The sequence below is a fragment of the Hermetia illucens genome, chromosome 2 (genome assembly GCF_905115235.1).
Source record: "Hermetia illucens chromosome 2, iHerIll2.2.curated.20191125, whole genome shotgun sequence".
In the NCBI taxonomy this organism is placed as follows: domain Eukaryota; kingdom Metazoa; phylum Arthropoda; class Insecta; order Diptera; family Stratiomyidae; genus Hermetia; species Hermetia illucens.
Window position 1 is genome coordinate 170,710,357 of NC_051850.1, and position 22,763 is coordinate 170,733,119.

A 22,763-nucleotide genomic window follows, 5' to 3' on the forward strand; every position below is an offset into this window, starting at 1 on the left:
ACTTCACGAGGATTGTCAATGGATACCAATATTCCTAAAAAAGTACTTTTCGCCCACGATTTTATTCATAATCGAGCCCAAGATGACCAATAACTAGGAGAGCACCAAGAGCACTTGGCGCAGAATAGTAGACAAGGGCATCTCGAGAAGTCATGCGAGGAGCAGAAGCGTATTTCAGCGGTCTGTACGATGGTACGGTCGACGCCCTACACCCCATCAAAGGATACATGGCAGCCATATGCAAACTCCTTCCGAGTGTAACCACCGGCTGTGAAGACCGTGTAGGAATTGAAAAACGTTACAGAAGTTGAGAAGAAAGACTACAAAAATCTCTGGTTCCAGGAAAAATCCGTCATGATGACCAATTGGCTGCTGCACCTATTTATCTTTCTAATAAGCTCATCCTAGAAGCCTAGAACATCGGCAACAAAGATCTGATGCCTGATGCGTTCATAGGCGGCGCGTACACATAGGAAATGCTCCGTGGATTCCGCTTCCTCATTACAGGAGCGACACGTATCATCTTGAGTAATTCCTATACTGAACATATGCCCTGTTAGTGAATTTTGGCCTGTCAGGATGCCCACAATACTCCTGCTTTTCGACAGGATAAACTTTGCAGTACACAAGTTCGGTTCTGGAAGGAAAAGTTTGGTGTGTCGAACAGCATTTAGGCTCTGCCACCTGTCATTGTGGCAAGTTTGTTTACGGTTTTTGAAAACAAACTAAGCCAATGCTACTGGTACTCCAATTGCTGGTTTCGGTCCCGGCGTAGGAGAGATTGACCCCTTCTTTCGCTAAAGCATCCGAGATTTCATTTCCCTCTACGCCGCAGTGAACAGGTACCCAGAGTAGTTCCACCGTATTAAATCTAGAGATAGAGTTCAAACGGTTTCTGCTTTCCTGAACGCCCTCAATGCAGCTTGGCTATCCCTGCAGATTGCGATGCGCCTGCTCGTCAAGCCCACTTCTCGTTTTTATACGAGAGGTAGACTCCGGCTCAACCCTCTTCTGTTTTTGAGCCATCGGTGTAGAAGACTTCCGTATATCCTGCCACGCATTCCTCTGGGACTTCCCAGTTCACTCTACGCTTCACAGTAACTTCATATCTTCTACCAAACAGATGTATGGGGATACGAGAATCGGAAGGCATTGTAAGAACTGGATTCAGTCCTTCCAGTAACAATGCTTTGTGCTCCCCACATCCGTTGCTGCCCCATAGATCTAATCGAATTTTCTCACCTTAACCCACCACACTAAGGATGCATAACGAGCTTAATGATGATAACGATCAACACCCACCTCAGCGCACAGCAATCTCTACGTTCCACTTAAAGCATCATCAACACCATGCTCTCTGGTGGCATCAAAAAGTTTTTGAAAAGGCGCACAGTCAAAAGCTCATCAGTTTTGCTCACGTTGAATCTTTTCAACTCGAACATTAGATCCCCTTTCTGTGTTCTTCGAATTCTGTTCATATTTCCGCTCAGGTCTTTTAAGTCGGGATCAGCTTTGATCTTTTTGAGTTACATCCTTTAACGTGACCATACATACATACATTCAGAGGGGTTACATTTTTTTCTCCAAATATAGTCATGTGGGGTATAAAATGAAAGGTTTGACATTTGTTGGAAAGGCGGCGAGTTCGGGGGATCATTTATTTAACGGGACCATTCGTAGAAACTCCCCAACGGAAAAATCTGAAAAAAATCAGAAGGCTGCCACTACATTGTGGCTAGGCTCCGAAATACCTTCTATAGCGATATCCCTTCAAATAAAGTTAGTTATGGTATATTACTATAATTTTCAGTAATTGGCTGCAGGACCCCCCTAAGGTCATCCTAGCACCACGCAATTTTGCAGCAATGTAGGCTATAATATAGACTCTGATCCTGGTGAAAATCGCACTATTACTAACAAAGGTAAAATAGGTGAAAATTGTCACTTTTTCCGAATTTCGTGATAGTACCGTCGGGTTTTCTAAGAGAGTACAACTTGGCCGACTCATCCCTTTTGAGGACTCTGCACAGCCTTGAAGTCTCTCTTTCGCTTTCGAGTTCCTCACAGTACGTTCTAAAGGAGTCTTGTTTCGAACATCTAAAGATCCTCTTATATTCCCGCTGTGAGTTTCTGAAATTTAACCAATCTTCTTTCTTTTGCAAGCCCGGCTGATTTCCTGAGTTTTTGCAGTTCCCGGTTCCACCACGGAACCGCTTTGGCCTCGGGAAATAGGGCAAACCTCTTCATAGCAATCTAAAAGTGTGCAGTTCAGAGTTTTCAATTCACGTTCCAGCGCCAAAGGAGTCCTTAGTCGCCTAGGGAATTGTACTTTATTGCCAAGAAGTCCATTGAACTTTGTTCAATCCGTTTTCCCAGGGTTTAGTCATTGTACTGCAGACTGTTCGCCCGCAACCGTCAAATTGAATTCTAGGTATCGGTGAGCTGACAGTGAGACTTCGTCTACACTCACCAGTCTGTAATCAACTCTAACAACTTTAAAGTGCGGATTTTTAGGTCAATTACTTCACTTCTTCTTGGCCCCACGAACGTTTGCGGCCATCAGACCAGCTGAAGTGATAAAATCAAACAGCTTCTCTCCTCTTGGATTGCATTTGCTACTACCCCAACAAATATGTTGAGCGTTCGCATCACAACCTATCAAAAGTTGAAGGTCACTTGATTCTGCATACACTACCAGATTGCTTAGTTCTTGCGTCGACGGAGGGCACAAAGAATCATAGGGTAAGTAGGCAGAGGTAACTATAACGTTTCTCTTCTTACCATTAACCTGGTATTGTAAGTTGATCGCAACAAGGTCCTGGGAACAAAGTTGTCTCAGCATGATTGCCTCTAACAATTTTTGCATCAGAACCCAGGCCCACGGGCTAGAGGATCTGTCATCGAAGAAGACTCTGGCCCTCTTGACTGATCCAAAACCACAAATTCTGTTAAAACGAACCCATGGCTCTTAAACCAGAAATATTTAAGGACAGTCCTGCAACTTTGCCAGCTTTGCCGCCAGTAAATATAATAGGAAGAAGTTTTAGCATACTGCAAGTTGATTTCAGTAACTCTTATCTTTGTAGCCATAAGTGCAGTCTTATGTGAAAACCGCCGCTAACTGAAAAGTCTGCTACATTCAGTGTTGATCTCACCGAGGTTACCAGCTTCTTCTCACCTTCCAGCGAACGTTCCGCTTTCTCGGGTCCGATTTCTTTAGATATCGTGACACTTAGTAGTGTAGAAACGTCCATGTCCTCACTCCCAAGAAGCTTCCCTTCCTTCCATTTTTCCGGGTACAAGCGGAGGAGAAGGTTCTGACAGGCAAGCCTGCAGTCCCTTCTCCTTTGCGGCTGAAATTTCTTTCTGCCGAGCCTTCCTATCCCGTATTTTAGAAGAGTTAGGTAACAGCGTCACCGACCGACCAGCCGTAATCAGATTCCCTGTTCTTCTTATTAAGGAAGTTGCTGTACTATCCTTTTTGGCTGACCGCGCCGTAGGCACCGGGTGTAGGTTTTCCACAGAAGTGGAGAGCCTGTCTTCCACAGATTTCTCCGTGGGGGAACATGAATTAGGTGAGACCTCCAAAACCCGTCGTGGGTGGACTCGAAGTCTGTGACTTCTTACCACTTGGAGAGTTACAATCCTTTGTTTCCATCTTCATGTGCTTTGGACACTCTTAATGTAGTAGTAAATTACCACAAGCACCCCCACCAGGACAAGGTGGTGTCCGAGGGAAATCGCTACTTTTACCGATAAATCTGCAGATTACTATCGTGTTTAGCATTCGTCGTTTCACAACTTGTAGCTCATTTTCAGCTGCCTTGGATCGAAGTAAATGTTCATTTGCTCTTACAAAGTATTTCTCCCTCCCTTCTATATAGTATCGTTCAACTCCTCGATTATTATCTTTTCAAATTTCAAAATGTTATCCAGATTTCACATTAAACAAAAATATTAACGTATTTTGAATACACATTTATATATGATCATCTCAATTTCTTTTTCAAATTTTTATCACTAATCCTGCATTCCATTTTTCTGAAACCTAAAAATTCAATTACATCAATTCTCAGGCATCAAAATGAACATCCCTTCATTCGTGTTCCTCATCAATTACATTTCCCGCCCATGGCGAGTACCCATGACGGGTGCTACTAGGTACATTTTTGCGTAGCGGATCGGTGAAGGAAATCGCCAAATGTATATATTTTCATGGGATTTGCCTCCTTTTTTTTGGCAAATCACGGTTAGAAGCATTTTGGAATGGAGAATGCGTGCCGAAAAAACACGTTTTGAGAATATTTTTTTTTCGGTAGGTTTTTCGCGTAGAAACTTACCGCGGCTACTTACTAAGAGCTTTCATGACACACATTGCATTTAAGCATGATTGGGGGACACTTCACTTAACTTTCACTGCATTCTCTTCGTCTCTTGAATTGGATAATTCCACTAAGACAAGGCTTAAAGTACAGATTTTTTCGGAGGTGAAATTAAGTGGAAGTTGGTGCGGTGAATAATCATCAGAGGGTGGAAGCTTGCGTCAACACGACACTTGGGTATAACTGCATTAATAGTGAAGGAATCTTTGCGGTCAATTTCACTACTTTCTTAATGACTTTGGCTCTATCTTCTTAGTTGATTTCGGCCATCTTTGATAGCCCTTTGGCCATCTCACGTTTCATAGGTGATTATACCTTATCTATTTTCTTCCTTGCTATGTGTTCGATTTTCGTTAATTTGTTTTTATTTAACTAATCTACTCTCTCTATCAGAACTGATCGAAGATTTGTCCTTTTTTTATCGACAAGGTTGACAGTTTGACCTCATCTCCCGCACACTTCCCTTGTCTTACTATCAACTCTTGTTTATCTGGATGAGTCCCTCCGGTCGTAAATTGTCTGCAACACCGCAATCGTTCCAATTGAAGCTGTTCTCATCGGATATTCACTTGACTCGCGAATATGATGAATATAAATTCAAAATAATTTCTTCACTTTGAGTGGACTATTGTTGGCTAAATATCACTACCGCTACTATAACTAGTACTATTAATGATGTCCGGATTTAGAAGCTGAAAAATTACCTCCGAATCACTTACCCATCGCGATTACCAAATCGCAAAAATCGTTAAAAAGGGTAACGGGAGAAAAGTGCTATACTGAGCAGTTACGTTCTGGTGGTTTTATGTAAGTACTCTAACCCCGCAGTCTTCTCAAGACAAAGATTAATTTTTTGAACATAATCAGAACCCCGCTGTGACAAGCAATAACGATACCAGTCGATACTGAATGCATGACTTAGTATTCGTACTGACGGATGATAAAACGCAGCCAAATCTCTGGCGAACTAAGGAGTACGTTTATAAGCAGAACTCCGCACTTCTTACCACACCCTCAAATCAAGTTAGGTTTACTATCCCTGCTAGTTGAAAGCAGCGTCACTAAATCAGGAGAGAAAAGCATCTTTGGTATTATGGAGGAACTATCAACCATGTCGAGCACAGTTTTGTAGTCGTCGGAATTCTGTTGAGAGTATTTCAATTCCCTAGTCTCCTGTTTATTGTTTATTGTTTACACACTCTACTTTACACCCCGGATATTTTCAGATAATATACACATATATTACGCGCTACGTACCAATGGGACAAATACACAGCCAAATGTTTTCATAAAAGAAATACACAAAACCTTATACCGTTTCCGAATTGTTTATTTTTATTTTAAGGTTTAGCTTGCGTGTTGATATTTCGCTAGGTGCACTCGAATCCTCGAGTTTGTGCTTCCTTTTCTGGTGCGAACACGTGAGGGATCGAAGCGGCCAAAGGTCACCCCCACATTCGCGAGCCTGGCTAGCCCAGAGGCGCGCAAGCACGTATCGATGGAGCTTCAATATTTTCCGGCGGACCTTCACGGCCAATTTCGCCATCCTTTCAAGTTTTTGGGATAGATTCGCCGACTACTCAGGACGGTCTTTTGACCATTGAAATCATCATTACATGGCTTTATTGATAATTGCCGAATTCGCGAGTTATCCTGAACCCACCTGGTCCGTGTGCAATACTACATTTAACACAGGTGGCAGTTCGGGGCCGCACATCCCACTCCCAGACGTGATACACGGAGGCAGTAGTGGTGGAACTGGAATAAAGACCCACTAAAGTGGAATCGAATAAAAGGACGCTTTATTTTGCTAAGTTAAATTTATTTAAAAAATAATTTCATATTTCATTATTCTAGTTACTGTTCTGAACGAGTTCAGTCCACTATTATATCTCAAATCCCTAATCTAGTAGAAGAAGTCCGTTTTTTGACGATTCCACAATTCCAGGGAGACAAAGCGTCTACCGTCCCTATAACTCGCTCGACGAGGAACTGTCCTAAATAGATGCTCCTCTGAAGGTCGTGTAGGCATATAGGATTTCCGAGGAATAGAAAGCGGGCTTAAACGCCAAGCTGGAGTGCGTTTGCTATGTGGTAATTGTACTGCAGTCCCATCTGCCTCAAAACTGTGTCTAAGGTAGCCGCGTGACGATCGTGCTGTAGCATTGCCATACTTAAAATGGCATGTGGAATTCCTTGCTGGTTCGTTCTTATACGATTGAAGACCCATAAGATGCGACATATTCCCAATGGAATCTTCCGGAAGATAATCCTCTTCAAACGAGCACACAACACTCAAACTCGACTCCATTTTGTGGATATTTAGCTGAAGTAACCTTTCTTCATTCATTTTAATCTTCTTATTCACGCGTTCCAGGCAATCCAACACATCATCCCCCGTAATTAGATCCTCGTACTTTCCGTCGTTCCGACGACAGACGAACCCTAAAGCATTGCGCTCTAGATTTTCAACCTCAGACTTGATGGACTTCAGTTCTTGGACTTTTCCTAAATGGAAACTGATGGCGAGATCGATATTTGAAGACATTTTTTTATAATATTCGTAAACAACTGAGGATAACGATGCTAATGTTACTTCTTTGATAAAATTTGATTTGAAGTAATAAGGTAGAATGTTATGAATTTATACTCCTAACAATCTACATAGAATATGATCGGATTGGATAACTATTATAAATAAATTAAATCCTAAAACTAAATTACTTTTAGTCCCTTTTCCAAAAAGTTGGGTGGGTTCAAATTTCTTGTAGATTTAACAATTACAAATGAGACAATTTCGGAAGTACCTGTGATTCCACACATACCTTATAGAGGATTGCCTGGTGATTCATGTAGGTGTAGCGTTCGCTGAGGAACCAGAAAATACCATGCGCCAGTGCAGGACTGACAAAGGTGATAAACAAACGAGCCACACCCCTCTTCCTGAAATGTGATTACAACACCTTCGATGACCAAAACTATATCCATCTGCGCAAAAGCTTTTAATAAACTGCGTTCCCTTGCATTTGATTTTCTACTACCCTACTCAAGGGCCCATGCCCCACCAGCAATGCGTTGCGTCGAGAACAAGACTGTCAAGCAAAAAGTTACTTATGATTTGGGATAATGGGCTTAAGTTAAGTCGCTAGCCCTTTTTTACCATTGTTTTTACTGTCGTCGTTATGAGCTGATTCTAGCCAATTTTTCCAAGCACACATCTTGAATCATTTGCACAATCCGCGCTGAAGGTAACACGCTAACTAAGAACGCCTCTGCTACGAAACTGGAGAAAGAATCACGCAGAGGAATCTCCCAGAAAATCTATCGCAAAACTATAATAAAACAAAGGTGGCCATTTTTATCTAGGGCTGCTTGCAATATTCGATGCACCCCGGATGGGTCGCTTTATAATCAGCAACTCACGAGATGTGCGTATCTGAATGCAACTCTATGTTTGCTGTCCAGACTGCATTAAAAATTGAATATTCCAGGACTGATGGGACTTAAGCTCAGTTACTAGAAGTAATACAATGAGCAGACTAAATAAGAGGCTAGTTTTTTCAAACAGGATAGTCCAATATAAGTCTCTTTACTAAACATTGCCGTATTTGACGTATTTCCATCTCCCGCGTAGTCGGCACCGGTGTAGAGGGTTATTACTCCCTTTTCAGTCATACGATATTAAGCAGACTTCAGCAAACCAAGTTTATTTAATTGCATCATAAATTCTTCGTGCGAAGTTTGTACTACAACTGACCGAAGCCTTTGTTTCAAAGACATTCAACATGGACCTTGTTAAATTTGCAGCTCAACGTCCTCTGGCTTGCAAGTACGGGTACGGTGTTTTCAGCCGGATGGACCGTGGAATGTGCCTGATCGTGTATGGTTAGCTTAGGCTGCTGCTGACTCATTTGTGAGAGTTGTTTTGGCCCGACAGTGGTTCATATTTCCATAGGCCAAGTACACATTTTTTTTGTGCGCATCAATTTTTCTGAGAATAAAAGTTTGCCCACATTACTTTGTAGAGGACTCGCATGGTTCGAAGAACTCAACGAACATATTCGGCCTTGATTTCACGGCAAGCTTAAGGGCCTTATTCGATACTCCGCCCAGGCCCCGGTGAGACACGTCATCTGCGGAGATGAACGACCTCTGAATCGTCCCATCCGATTCTGTAAGCACTCCGCCATGGGTTTATATCCGCTTCTGTCCAGAGCTCCTTAAAGCATTTCCTCTTGCTTCGCTGGATAACGAGCTTGAGGGTTTTGGGGGCTGCCTTGTAGACGCACTCGTTTTGCCCCTGATCGACTCTATCTACCGCCCTCTGAGCCGCTCTTCTGTCCATGTAGTAGGCTGATCGAAGGCCGGTCAGTTCCTCATTCCACCAGTAGTTTGGTCTTCTACTGGAGAATGAGCACCTCCTAGGCATGGAGGCGTCACAAGCTTTGGCGATGCATTGAGCCACTTGGACGGCTCTTTCCGAAGATTCCCCTGCTTTATCAGGTTTCGGATAGCTCTTTGCCCTGTCGCTCGACACATGGTGATCCCTGTGGGTGTAGAATTTGCTGACGCACCAAGGCATACCTCGCACCAGCGCGGGGCTAACAAAGGTTAGGTCTACAACCGAGCCTGGCCCCCCTTTCTGAAAGATGTTTTCAGCAGCTTCGTTAGCCAAAACTATATCCATCTGCGCAAAAGCTTCTAATATACTACGCCCCTAGTATTTGATTCTCTGCAACCCCACTCCAGGGCCCAAGCATTGAAATCACCAGCAATCACCTTCCCATACATGCAAAAGGGGGGTTACATTTTTTCGCCAATTATAGTCATGTGGAGTGTCAAATGGAGGGTCTCAATTAGTACTTTCCGAAGCTGGTCTTAGTTTTGACATTTGTTGGAAAGATGGCGAGTTCGGAGGGTCGAAATTGGTCATTTATTTAATGGGACCAGTCTTAGAAACTGCCCAACCGAAAAATCTGAAAACAATCAGATGGCTGCCACTATATGAAGTTGAAGCGTCCAGCTTCGGGTTTCCCGAATTGTTAAAGTCAAATTCGGTGAAAGTCCGTTTGATATCAGTATATGGTTATCACTTCCCTCAGGGTGGGATATAGTACATCAACCGTATCGACGTTCGTAGTTACCTAAAATACACGTCAGTTCGCTACTTAATCCTCCCCCCCTCCCACTCCCTTTTCCTGAGTCACCTGCACTCCTTCTCTACTATTCTGTATCAAGTGTCCTGGTTCGATTATGGCTAACTTTTATGTAGATTTTAGGTGAATTTTAGGAGAGTTGGAATCTAAGTTCGCGTTGGAAAAAGGGCTAGCGTTTCATTGACGAAAGGTTTAATTAGTGACAACGCAAATAGACAATCTTGATTGAGGATATATTGGCAAATTAACGCCAAATGTGGGGGTTTATTTTCATTCTTTATACTCACAGATTTTACGTGTGATTGACAATTTTTAGGAAACCTATCACTGTCTAATCAAAATACATCAATCCGCGTAGTTAGACAGGTTTTATTGATGACTGGATGACAGATATGTACGAGTATATTTCGTCTCGTTTTTCTGTTATATTTTATTGATATATCTGAACAATCGTGATGATTCTCCACATCATAAAGGGTAAGATACATGCGGGTGAGAATAAGCGATGAAACCCAATATGTCAACAGATCTGATAAGTTGTTTGTAGCGAAACAACCTAATTTTTTATGGCGTATTCGTTACAATTAAGGATTATATTCCGGGATCAAGTGGTTGGCATGTTCGTATTTTCTAGAATATTGATAGCGGTATACCTGAATTGAAGCTTTTAAATGCCGACAGTGAAAAGTAGTAAAGGTATATGACAGAATTGACTTTTGATATGCACTTGGAAAGGTAGGGGTTGACAGTTGCTGTCTCGGAGCTTGCGTTGCCGTATGACTTTCCAATTTTTTCACATTTTCAGAAATAGATTTTCCAGTATTTGTTTAAAATATAATCTTCTAGAATTTACTAAGCCGCAGAGTGTGTGACCCCTATTCTTTCTTTCCTTTTCCCTTCCAAGTTATCAAAGAGGGATGTTACATATTGTCCTTATTTCTTGCCGTTTCGCCTTTTTCCACATGAGTCTTTCAATAATCGACCGTTGGAAGCCATTCTTCACTCCGGTGTCGATTATATACTCCTTTGCTTTCATGAATCTTTCAGCACTGAGAGGCACAGTGGACAATCGGTGGATCATGGCGTAGAAAGGGGCAATTTTATGTCAATAGGAGTGGTTCGAATTGCCTGGTATCGTTCGCTGCGTATGTGTAAGCTTCCTGTAGGTGCCAAAAGAGAGCCTCTTCTCCTCTCTAATGATCCTTAAATGAAGAAACGGGAGTTCTTCATTAACCTCTATCTCCATTGTAAATCTAAAGTTCCGATGTACCTTACTCAGGAACTCTAGCATCTCCCCCACTTTGTCTTTATAGACAATGGTGAAAACGTCATTTACAGATACGGGTTTCTCTTTTCCACGCCAAGGTTGTGATATTTTTAGTCGGGAATGTAGGAACAGGAGGAAATTGAACGTGCAAAAGAGCTTGGCGATCCTAAGGGAACCAGAAGGGAACCGATTGAACCACGGCACCGTAAAATTGAAGCTCCTAAGAGAAGTGGCAAGGGTGACATCGGGCTGCATTAGTGTCTCCACGAAACCTAATTAAGTAATGGGGTAGCCATTATAAGATGGAAATGTTAAATTTTAATTTTATGGGGAAGAATAGGAATTAATATCTTTGTTGATCAGGTACTGAAGGAAGGCAGAACTTCTGCTTGAAATACGTATATACTAATAAGTAATACATCCCGTTTCAGGAAAAAATCCAGTATATTTTATTTCATTTAGATTCTTTTAGAAAGCGTGAATAGAAGCGACAAAATTGAAATTGACAAATATTCTTGTTAGATATATATCGAAATATGTAGTTTGATTGATTCCGCTCAAAGAAACTTTCTAATCTATCGACCCACTCTAAACAACAGCCACCCAATTTTTTATGTCTCCATATTTGCAAATGGATTTTTCTTTCCACTTGTCGATCTTCTGTTGGACTAATATATTATTCTGAGGTGATGCAGAGTTGGTGAAGTCTTGTATGATCAAAACTTTCTTTGAGCTGTGGGTTTTACGTAAGTACCTGTCCGGTGGACTTAATTACACACGGTCTTCTTAGGACACGAATTGATTTTGTGACTATAATCAGAGCCCGCTGAGACAAGCACAACGGTACTAGTCTATACTGACTGCGCAGCTCAGTTTCTTCATACTGGTGGGTACAAGACTTGCCTAAATCTCTACCGAACTTTCTCTTGTTTGCTTAAACGTAACCAACAACCCCCATAAAGCTACCCAACCGCAAACAACCGAACTGAATTCACATCCTCCAGAATTTCTTCTGAAATATGTGAACTAAGGAGGTATCCGGGTTCTCACGGTGCTATTATACCCCTGTTAAGGTTTCGTGACTGAAGTCAAATGAGTCCCTGTGCCCACTCGGGTCTGATTCTTCTAAATAAGCCATGGAACATTCGCCTATTACACCACGACCAGCAAACCAAAGTGAATACAGCGTTTGCTGGTGCTAGCACGAGGAGGTTCTCCACAGCCACTTGGTTTTGGTTTGGCTAACAGGGTTGCTGCGCTATTTTCATTGCCACCACCATCGATCGCGTTGATAGTGGATCTCGCCTTTCAGAATCCGAATTGCCTATCCGAGAAGCCATCCCTCTTTCAGTGGTCTGTGTAAGCCTATTGTAGATAATTCGCTCGAACCGTTTTTCCATGTCGTTTAATAGGCTTATAAGCCTCTAAAACGTAGAATCGCCCAAAGGCTTATTTGGCTTCGGAATTGGCACTAACTTCTGTTGCTTCTACTTTTCCGGGAAAATTACTTCTTTGTAGCACGCCGTGAATATTTTTCCGAGCCAATTAGGAACTATCTTGATTGTCACCAGCAGCGCCTTATTCCAAATGTCATCCATGCCTGGTGTCAGGGTTCATGGTCGGCAGTGAACGTTCATCCTTGATTGATGCCATAACTGCTTCGTACGCGCCTCGCTATGGATCACAGTCCGCTTCCTTGCATAACTTTTGGAATGGTTCGGTTTTGCTTTTAAAAATGGCTGCTTGTAGTTTTTTCTCGCTATCCTCGCTTTATTATGGAATTCCACCAGAAGTCGTCTATTCGACTCGTTTCCGTCTGTCTGTCTGTCTGTCTATCTGTTGCATGGATTTTCCTCAGAAACGGTTATGCCTATTGACACCAAATTTGAAAGGTGTGGATCGTGAACGCTCATGCATATAATGAATTTAAGGAGGTCCCAATATATGTAAAAGGAGAGTGTACATTTTTTTTCATCTAATATAGCCATGTGAGGTTTCAGATGAAAAATTTCGATTAGCATTTTTCAAAACTGGATGTGGCTGAAAATTAGCCATTTCTTTCATGGGCCCATTCCAGTGTTTCACATTTATTACTTTTATAAAGCAAATGTGGTTAAACTACTTGCAATATGGAAGGGCAGAAAAATCGTTTGTCGTTAATTTTTGAATAGATTGTAACGGACTGGGTTTTTTTTTCTTTTTTTTTTAATCCAATTATCTTACAAAATGTCAAAACCTTTCCCAGTATAATAGGTTTTTAACTTAAACATAAAAATGAGGTTCGAAAATTTAGAAATGTGGTTTCAGATATCAGATCCTGAAATAGTGTTGAAAATACGCGCTTCGCTCAGAGCAATATTTGCATCCAATCCACAAATATTGCACATTACACCCAAACCCATGCTCATACCTACATTGAATTTATCCTTGATCCACTATATCCAATCCGCATTGTTTTGCTATCACTTTTTCAAAAATTTATGAACTATTCCGGCTTTGATGATATGAATAGATATGAGCGCATGGATGTGGCTCATAACAAAGATGCATATGCCATTTGGGCTTTCCCCCTTCATCTGGTTTCCGCTTTATCTACAAACCAATGAAGCCACGGAATTTCAAAAAGACAAGCTGGAAAGTTTTCATCACCCGAAATAACCATTCCAGTCGGATTTTCGGCCTATTTTATTTTTTCTAATTCCCTAATGTAACGTCGCTATGGCATGCAATTCAGTATAAACAAAACATGTCCTTATGGATGTGAATGCAACTAACCATATTGACATAATTTGAAATTCATAGTGGGATGGAAGGATATTTTGGTGTACTAAAACTTTTTTCGATAAATCCCATTGAGCTTAAATGGTTGGACAACTATCCACAAAGCGTTATATTTTGTGTATGTAAAGTTATTTGCATTTAAGTACGATATGCCTTTTTGGTACCTTGTTAGTCAAATACTACATTGCTTGAACGTCGGTTGTAGTTTTATCAACACCAGCTGCTCTGCTTAAGTAAATTGGATAATTACTTCGTTAATATGTAAATTGTTGTGAGTAAGCCTCTGATTACAGCAGATCTTGAGCAAACCTGTCATTACGAAGATTAGTCTGTCATTATGAGGAGGGCTTCATGGAGGGTCTAATTTAAACATAATAATGATAATTGGCGTTGTTGCTCCAATTTAGATAAATTAAGGCATGCAAACCAATTCTCGTTAATCGATTCTCTCCAGTACCAATAGCATAATGGGCGTATACACAATATGTTTGTACGCCATCCGTTTTACCCTAACTATGGGCAGTTATTCACTAAATAAGACTACTGATTTCCAACTTTTTGCCTGTCATGCATAGTCTAATTTCGTGTCTTAACAGCTTTTCAATTTTTATATAAATTGAGTTTGGAGTACTTAAATTTAAACTGATTGAGATGCTATTTTCAATTTCAAAATAATCTTCTCGTACTACTCAACAGGCAAGCTTGACTCCGCTGGATTCGTTTCAATTCGTTCAATGGCCTCATAATTTTCGCCCAACTATTGTCCGCTTTTAGAGTTTCATGTGTTCAGAACAGCAGAGTAAGGGTGCACGCTTCTCGAAAAGACCTGAAATTTCTGCAGGTGCAAAAAGTGCCAAGAAGCTGTCATTTATATATTTTTTGTATATTCAATGGATGAGTAAAACAAACTAAAAAAAATGTGGTAAAAATTTCAACCATATACGTTGAAATCTTATTCTCCACTCCTCAATAAATTTGGCAGATACTTTAGGAGACATATAGCCGGCTCCAGTTGAATTTGTTCCTTGTCCCGGAATATCTGGAGTAATTAAAACTTATGTGATCGTTGATTTTCCTGACTCCACATATAATGCATTTGTCCGAGGTAGATAATCTGTTCAACATCTTCATCCTCACTACACTGGGCATTTTGGAGAATTCTCGCAGTTTGACTGGAAGGTTTTAGGAAGTATAGGTGAACAATGTTCCTTTGTCCAGCGAGGTTTCCATGTTACATTTGTTTGCATCTGTGGGGTGAAGTGATTTCTGGCAATTTGGGCGGCTAATTGAAGACTTTCGTTTATGAAGTAACCCCTATGACACCATAGAATGAAGACCCTATCATGTGGATCTGATAACGTTGATAGTTTGGAGATCTGGTTTTCCCCAATCATATTTCAATGTCTACTTGTTATGAAAAACACCAGCTTCTCTTCCCACGGTAAATAATATAATATTTGAAAATTCCGAGATTACTATTACTTTTATTCACACTTCTAGTTATTTGAAAAATATACTTAACACTAAATCACGAGCCGACCCCGCTTGTGAATGGGACAAAGGCTGAAGAAAAAAAAAAATCATAACACTAAATCACTCCAAATTAGTTTAATACACATTCTCTGTTACCACTTTTGTGGGTCGAGGGACAGGACTAGAGTGTTTTATGAGACTGCACACAAATGTCATTGTTGACATTGTTGAATGTCGCCCCAGTCTCATGTCAGTCCATCATCTATTTCTGCGCCATTGAATGCGGAGGCGAATTTATAATGGCGCCTAGGTACGCGTTTCCGATGTACTGCCCACTCCGCCCCAGCTGAAAACACGCGGGTTCAGCGGAGCAAACCGACCACTTGATCCGGCCAATGAGAGTCACTGGGCGAAGCTGACGCTTATCGAGTTTCGAACGGGGAGCTTGAACGAGTGCTCGCCTCGTTCCAGAGCACTAAAGGGACCCTCGTATGTAGTTGCAATGGTTTCTGAAGAGCTTCCACCCTAATGAGGACCTATCTCAAGATCCCTGGCGGTATTAACCTCCGATTTCACGTGTCGGGGCAGTGGAGTTGCCCGCATCGTCAAAACCACGTTCCTAAGCAGACGCAGCATTCATGATGCTCTGGTGTCTAGCACAGGGTCGGCGTGGAGAGGAAAATTCTGCCACCACCAGTATCTCCGCGAGACTGGCTGTGAATTGCTCTCGTTGAGCTGTGAGGAGGCCCAGGAGGACGAAAGGTAAGGACTGCGACCACGACGGATCGTCGCGAGCCATTAAGGTGACCTTCTGCGTTCGGTACCAACGTTCCATCATATCTTTGGACTGTGCATGGTATGCAATGGTCCTATGCCGTTTGAAGCCAAAAAGCTTTCCGAACTCCGCGGAAAGAGGAAATTCGAATTGCATTTCTTGATCCGTGATGATTACGGCTGGAACACCAAAGCGCGGAATCCACTCCCGACAAAGAGCTTGGGCACGTGATTATGTCTTAATGTCAGACAGAGGTATTGTTTCAGGCCACCGCGTAAACTTTTCGATGATTGTGAGGCAATCCTTGTATCCGTGCGGGTCCCGCAAAAGACTGATGATGTCGTGATGGATGGTGTGGAAGCGCCTTGTTAACCTAGGGAATACACCGACTTTCTTTCGTATATGCTTGTTGATCTTGCACTTCAGGCATTCGATGCACTGTCTGGCCTAAGAGTTTACGTCCTTCCTAGTCGTCTTGATGCCTGGGTGTGCAACATCATGTATTTCGTGAAATACTTCCCTGCGAAAATCGATTGGAATGAATGGCCTGGGTCCCTTATCTGAGGTCTTGTAGAGTAAATAAGAGTTTGAGCTGAAAATAGGAAACCTGTTGAACTTGTGTTTGGAGATTCGAGACAAAGCGTCTGCAACAACATTGTCTTTTCTAGACACTTCTTGGATATCAAAAGTGAACTGGCTGATATAACTCAAGTTCCAAAGTTGGCGAGGGGACGCTTTGTTGGGCTTTCGTCTAACCGTGAAAGGAAGGGCCTTGTGGTCCGTGACACAGCGAACGGCCTGCCCTCCAGGTACGCGCGAGGTACGCGATGAGTAGCTCACGATCGTAGGCGCTGTAGTTGCATTAAGATGTTTTAAAAAGAAGCTCAACGGTGGCCAGACTGGACACATCTACTGTTGTATCTAAGGCACGAACATAGGTAGGGGTGCATCTGACTGAAGAAATAGCAGTAGTGTTGCATTAACAAGCTACTGTTTCTTCTTCTTTTTCTTCAGCCTTTGTTCCATTCACAAACGAGGTCAGCTCGTCGTGATCGGTTTGACTGTCTCAAACGCATGGACGACGTCAGCAGACTATCCACCCCCCCAGGATAACTTGTCGATGAGCGCCTTTGGGCAAGAAAGGACGATAGAAGTTTAACATTCCCAAGAACCTTTGCAGATCCTTTGGTGTGGTTGGTAGGGGAAAGCTTTTTATCGCCTCAACCTTGTATGGATCAGGTTGGATACCGTCAGGGGTTATCAAGTGGCCTGAATGGATGAACCTCTGGAAAGTCTGCGCAGTGTTGCACAAGCGGAAAGTCATACTGGTGAACACGAAGAGTCCGAAATATGTGTAGGTAGGCGTCTTCGGATGTCTTCAGGAGCAACGGGGATTTGGTGATACGCCTTAGCTAGATTCAAGGTCGTAAAAACATGGCAACTCGTTAGCGACCGCGCAAAATAGTGGATGAGTGAAATAGTGTATCGGTCTGGAAGTAGCCGAGCATTCGGATCTATAATCTTCACATAGTGACCATACACCGTTTGGCTTAGTGACCAAATAGAGTAGAGAAGAACAACAGCTATTGGAAGGTCTACAAATACCCTGTGTCCTGAATTCATTGAACTATTTCTTTGCAAGCTTTTAGGATGAAAGTGGACGCACTTTTGGGAATATTGGAGAGCCGGTAGTATTGACGTGCTGCTGCACAGCGTGCTTAACCGACTTGGAGAAACTACTTTTCGTAGTAATGTTGGGATACTTTCTGAGGTGTGCACGAATGCAGTGATCGGCAAAGTCCTCAAAAATTATCGAAAGAATGTCATTTTGGCAGGTAGAAATCCTCCCTGGCGTTTTTAATGAGGTTACTGGGTCTTTCAAAACCCTGTCCTATAAGTCCACCAGCAGTCCATAATGACAAAGGAAGTCTGTGCCTAATATGGGGATGCTAACGTCCGCCCGAACAAAACGCCACGAAATCGCTCGACGAAGTCCGAGACTCACGCCCACGTGCCTATAGCCATAGGTGCTGGTGGGAGAAGAGTTTGCGGCCGCTAGTCGTAGGTTTTGCAGGATTAAAGTGTTCGGACGGGGTACAGGAAGAACCGACAACTCAGCGCCCGTATCGACCAGGAAGCACCTCCTGCTTAGAGGGCCGAAGATTGTGAGGTAACGTGGTATTGCGGTTCAGGTTCCCGCCGCCGAGACACCCAGCGAGCCTAGTTTTTTGTTGTGCTAAACATTGAGTACACTGAGTCGTTTGATTTTCGTATTTACGATGGTATCAGCAAATCGTCGAGGCCGATGAGGGTCCCACCGTACGACTACCCAAACGCCCATTTCGGGAACCAGACCTCGATCGTGATTCCGATCGATATCTACCTCCCGAACGCAAAGAAGCAATCGTCCCTGCGAGATTGGTGACCGTGTCGGCCAGTGTCGTCAACATGGCCTTGAACTTGTCCACTTCCACTTCCACCACCACGGGGCGCGCATACACCTCGTGTACTTTGTCGTCCATGGCGGAAAACACCTCCAGCGATACCGAGTCCATGCAGGCCAAGATGGCGCGGGTGCTCTCTAATGTTAGCTCAATCAGCATGTGATTAAGCTTCGCTTCCTTGGTTACTGAAGGTCGCCGTATCAGCTGCTCCTTTAGACGTCCGTCACGAGTCCAATAGTCTCCTCGTCGAGACCGATGACGGCGTGGTTGAACCAGGTGGCGTCCGTCGTGACGCCCGCCAGCGCAAATTACGCCTCCATTTGGCGGAACCACGCAGCTTGATTGAATCGCCAAAAGGGGGGCATCCTAACCGAGGCTGCCGCCAACGGCAGGAATATTTAGAATGGGGTGGCTTAGCACCCAAACTTCAAAAATGTTAGGCGAAGATGACTTACGAAGTTGATGACCGTTTCTTACCAGAACAGAGGTAAATCGTCAGACGCTGCCTCACAGATGTTGAAAACGAATTGCGAATTATATTGAGCAAACATTTTTCTCATAGCCTCGTCAGAGCTGAACATTAGTAAGAAACCGTTAAGCCATCTTCGCCTAATACTTCTTCTTAATTTAAAAAGAACGTTACCATTTTTGTCGTGAAATGAGTTTCCTTTCTCTTTGAACCTTGCATATTTGTCATCGTCATAGTCATTATTTAAATATCAATCATAAATTTTAGATATGGTATCGCATAAACAGTGGCATATTAGAGCGGATGACGTAAAGGACCCCATTTTTGACATTTTCCAGCACTTTTGGAATTATTTCGAGTTGAATAACAAATATTGTCTTGTAATAGTTCCAGAGCCTATCATCGGATATTTAAGTCATACCATTTAGAACGGCTCAGGAAGTGGAGTCAAACCGCGTTAAGCAGATAATCGCGGCGGTCTGTCAAAATCAACCCTTTTAGAAATTCCATAGGTGACCTTTGCAGGAAGGAGGGTTGCGTAAATCGTGGGCCTTCCTCTCTCCCTCTGTTGAAACCAAAATTTATCCATGCTTTTGTCAGTCAGAATTTGCGTGAGAAAACCAGTTGCCATTGCCCGATGGTGGTCGTCCTTTCTGGAGCAGCTGGCGAGGGACAAGAGGTACGGGTGACCAGAACCGACCGAATTCTCGACGTAGTAGGCTCAAGTTGAGTGCCATCTGTGTATACTAAAAGTGGCTTTTGGCTGCATGAAGTGTGAGGTACTAGGAGTAAGTCGACCAAAAGACTGATGCTGATGTTACGATCGTAAACATATAGGCGATTTAGGTGCGAACGGCAGTGTTGAGTTTCTTGATTTGCATTTCTGCCCTTTTGCAAATCTATACTTAGGACCTTGTAATGCTACCAGCATGAATTGGTCATCGAAAGTAGCAGCGGCTTCTTCGTTAGTGCTGGTTGTTGGTTCGGACGGTGAGCTGGCGTTCGGTAGACTCTCTCAGCAGGCGTGTACCGACTGCGAAGGACCCCCTGAAAGAAGCTCGTTGACAATAGTTAGCCTGCCCGTGATGGTTGGACTACTTTTAGTTGACTTGCGTGCAAGGACAGCATATCCACTTTATGTATAGACCATCGGTGTCGATTTTTGTGAGCGTACGGGTTTGCCTGGGAAGCTGCGAGGTTTTGTTACCGCTAAACTCTAACTTGTTGTGGAGCCGATGCTCATGTCTTTCGTATAAGTCCGTTAGGTGGTCGAAAATTACTGCCTTTAGGTACACGCATCTTTTGGTAATTGGTTGGTTTAGCAGTATGCCGAGAACCTCCTATATGATATTGGGGTCGATAGTAAAGCCGATCATGACTGTATTTTTGTGGTTATTCGCGTTTGGTTGTCACCTTTCTAAATACTTCTTTCTGCACCATTTGTGTCAAATTTTCGTCGTCTTTCCTTATTTCTTTCTTTCAATAATATTATCCCCTCCCTCTCGGACTGAAGACTTGCATTTTGTACAATTTGGGGCTGCACTCGCAACTTGCTTTTCCTCCGATCCTATTTGGCACTTTAATTGGAACTTTACTGGCGTCTGATAAAACCCAGGAGTCCTCTCCTTTTTTTGCCATATTCCCCATTGGAGGGAGATATTTCACAGGACGATGGTTGGAGACTTCATTTCCTTAAATAATTGCATGAATGCATTAATATTGAAATTATTCGGTCAGTCTTTCTTACTCTGTTCTTTCCATCGAATTAGCTCTATCATTTGCGGTAGGAAACTAGCTCGGTTAATTATGATGCCTTCATCAATATTCTTTTCTGACAAGAGGGTATTATATAAATAAGACTTCGTCAACTTTATTCGTGGATCTTCTCTACTTTCTGGTTGCTAGAGCTGATAGTTTCCGCGGTGCTATTTCTGCTTCTTAACACAAGTTCCTTTATTTTCTTCCTAGTGGCAGACAGTGAGTTTCACTGTTTTTTGAAAAGATACTGATGTGGATCAATCGGCGATCCTTCCAAAGGGTTTTATAGTTGAGTTCCCCATTTTAATTTGGAGAACTAACAACCGAGTATATCTCCGCCCATTCTTCTGGATACTGGAGGCTGCTGATAATTCTGTTATCAGTCATCAATAGGCTGGTTGGTGGTTGTTTGGGGCTACCATGTGGTAGACGTGGGTCAGTTAAATTTGGAAGCAGGGGTTGTTGCGGATCGAAAACCTTTGCTCTGATTAAATTCATTTGTCACTTTCTTCCCTTTATTACTTTGATAGTGATTTTTTCATCTTTACATCTAAATAATTTTAATTTTTATAACGTAGCTTTTACTGAACATCCTGAAAAGTGAAGTTATTATACTTACTGTCTCACACATATTCCAAGCTACGACATGTGAAAAGTAGTTAAAATTTTCATCTCGAAACGTCCGAAAATTATTTTCTAATTTAAATTTCATGTCCAATGTAAATTTCAATGCCATAATCGTAACTTGAAAATAGATTAAAAAATTTTGGATACTTTCTAATTTGTAAATTGCTAAAAGGCCATTTCGCTTAAAAGTGATGACCAAAATTTTATAAAGTGGTTGTCCAGAATGAACTTTTCATAAGAGAAATTGGAGCTGATTCCCATTCCATCCTTACACATAGACCATGACATGGTTTTTGCTTCCAACTTTCCCTGGCTTCTATATTTAATGTATTCCTGTAAGAAGGAAACTTTAGGAAATGTACACTTAAAAAATGCAAGTGTGCAATCATTATTTCCGCTGCCGTAAGTGTACAATTACAAAAAAAACGCTCCAGCCTTAACAAGCGCTACTCTCCCGTTTGAGGCTCTCTATTATAGCGAACACATTGAAGGACTAAAGCCTACTTAACTTTTCTAAATTGAAAACTTTTTCTCTCAAATTATATTCTTTGAATTAACATCCACCGATTTTTAGGCCCTAAAAAAAATGCAAGCAAATAAACCCATGAAGGACATAGCCTGCAATTACCAGCTACGAAAATTATTCGCGGTAATTATGCTCTCTGCATGTTGTGTATAGAGTGAACGTGAACGGAATAACAAAATACTAACCTGTCCTGTTGTAGTATAGAAAGGAAGAATCACAGATGACTAGTGCTTTTGCCGATAGTGTTAAGGTTCTACAATGGTAGACTTGGTTCGTTGAACTCGAAATAACAACAAAACCCTTAAACAAAAAAGTGAGAAATGAGAAAAATCAGAGAACTTTCCAGCAGAAAGGAAAGCAAACACTAATTAAACCATTTTAAAATTAGTGAGTAGAACACAACGACATACCCTTGGGTAGAGTACCAGCAGCGACGGAAGGCGGTGAGGCGAAGGCCATCTGCGCTACAGGCAACAATTATTCGCTTAAATAAGGTCAAAAATACTTCAGAAAAGTTTTCATTTTACTCGCCGCCCCTCACTCTTCGATTTCACACCCTGCCCTGCTGTTCGTTCTAAAATATTTATAAACTACGCCTCCACGTTTCTCCGCTATTGGCTTCAATTAATCCTCTACGTATCTCACAATTCCGCCATTGTTTTATTTTGAAATGCTGAATTGAATAAGAGTAATCAGCATTTATGTTTATATATTTTTTGCGCTATTCATTTCCTAGCATACTTTCTCCTCGTCGGAATATTTTTATAGGAAAAGTTTTCACTAGCGCTTCCAATTATGGTATGAATGGATGGAGACATGGAGACAGCAAACAGGGAATGGGACGCTGTTTGAAAAACTTGAGCAATGACAACGGAATGAGAAAGAATGGGAGTAATGAGGACTATTAGCATCGAATTAGTTTCTAGGAAATCTGCATTTCCCAAGCATTATTGAAATACTTGGATTAAGCAGATTATTCAGAAGCAAAAAGGGAAACTTTCCTTATTTCCTTCCATCAAATTAAAACAATCATCACTGCTCTCCTTGCTCTTTGTTTTTCCCGCCCATTTTCCATTCTTCTAAAAGGGACTTGCTCAATTGAAAG

At 42.1% G+C, this 22,763-nt stretch overlaps 1 protein-coding gene across 11 annotated transcripts in view; it reads left to right on the forward strand.

Annotated features, from left to right (window-relative positions):
• The window catches only part of LOC119650384 (collagen alpha-1(XVIII) chain), a 768,837-nt gene that overhangs the window by 310,004 nt on the left and 436,070 nt on the right, over positions 1–22,763 (forward strand). The gene's annotated exons all lie outside the window — the stretch shown is intronic.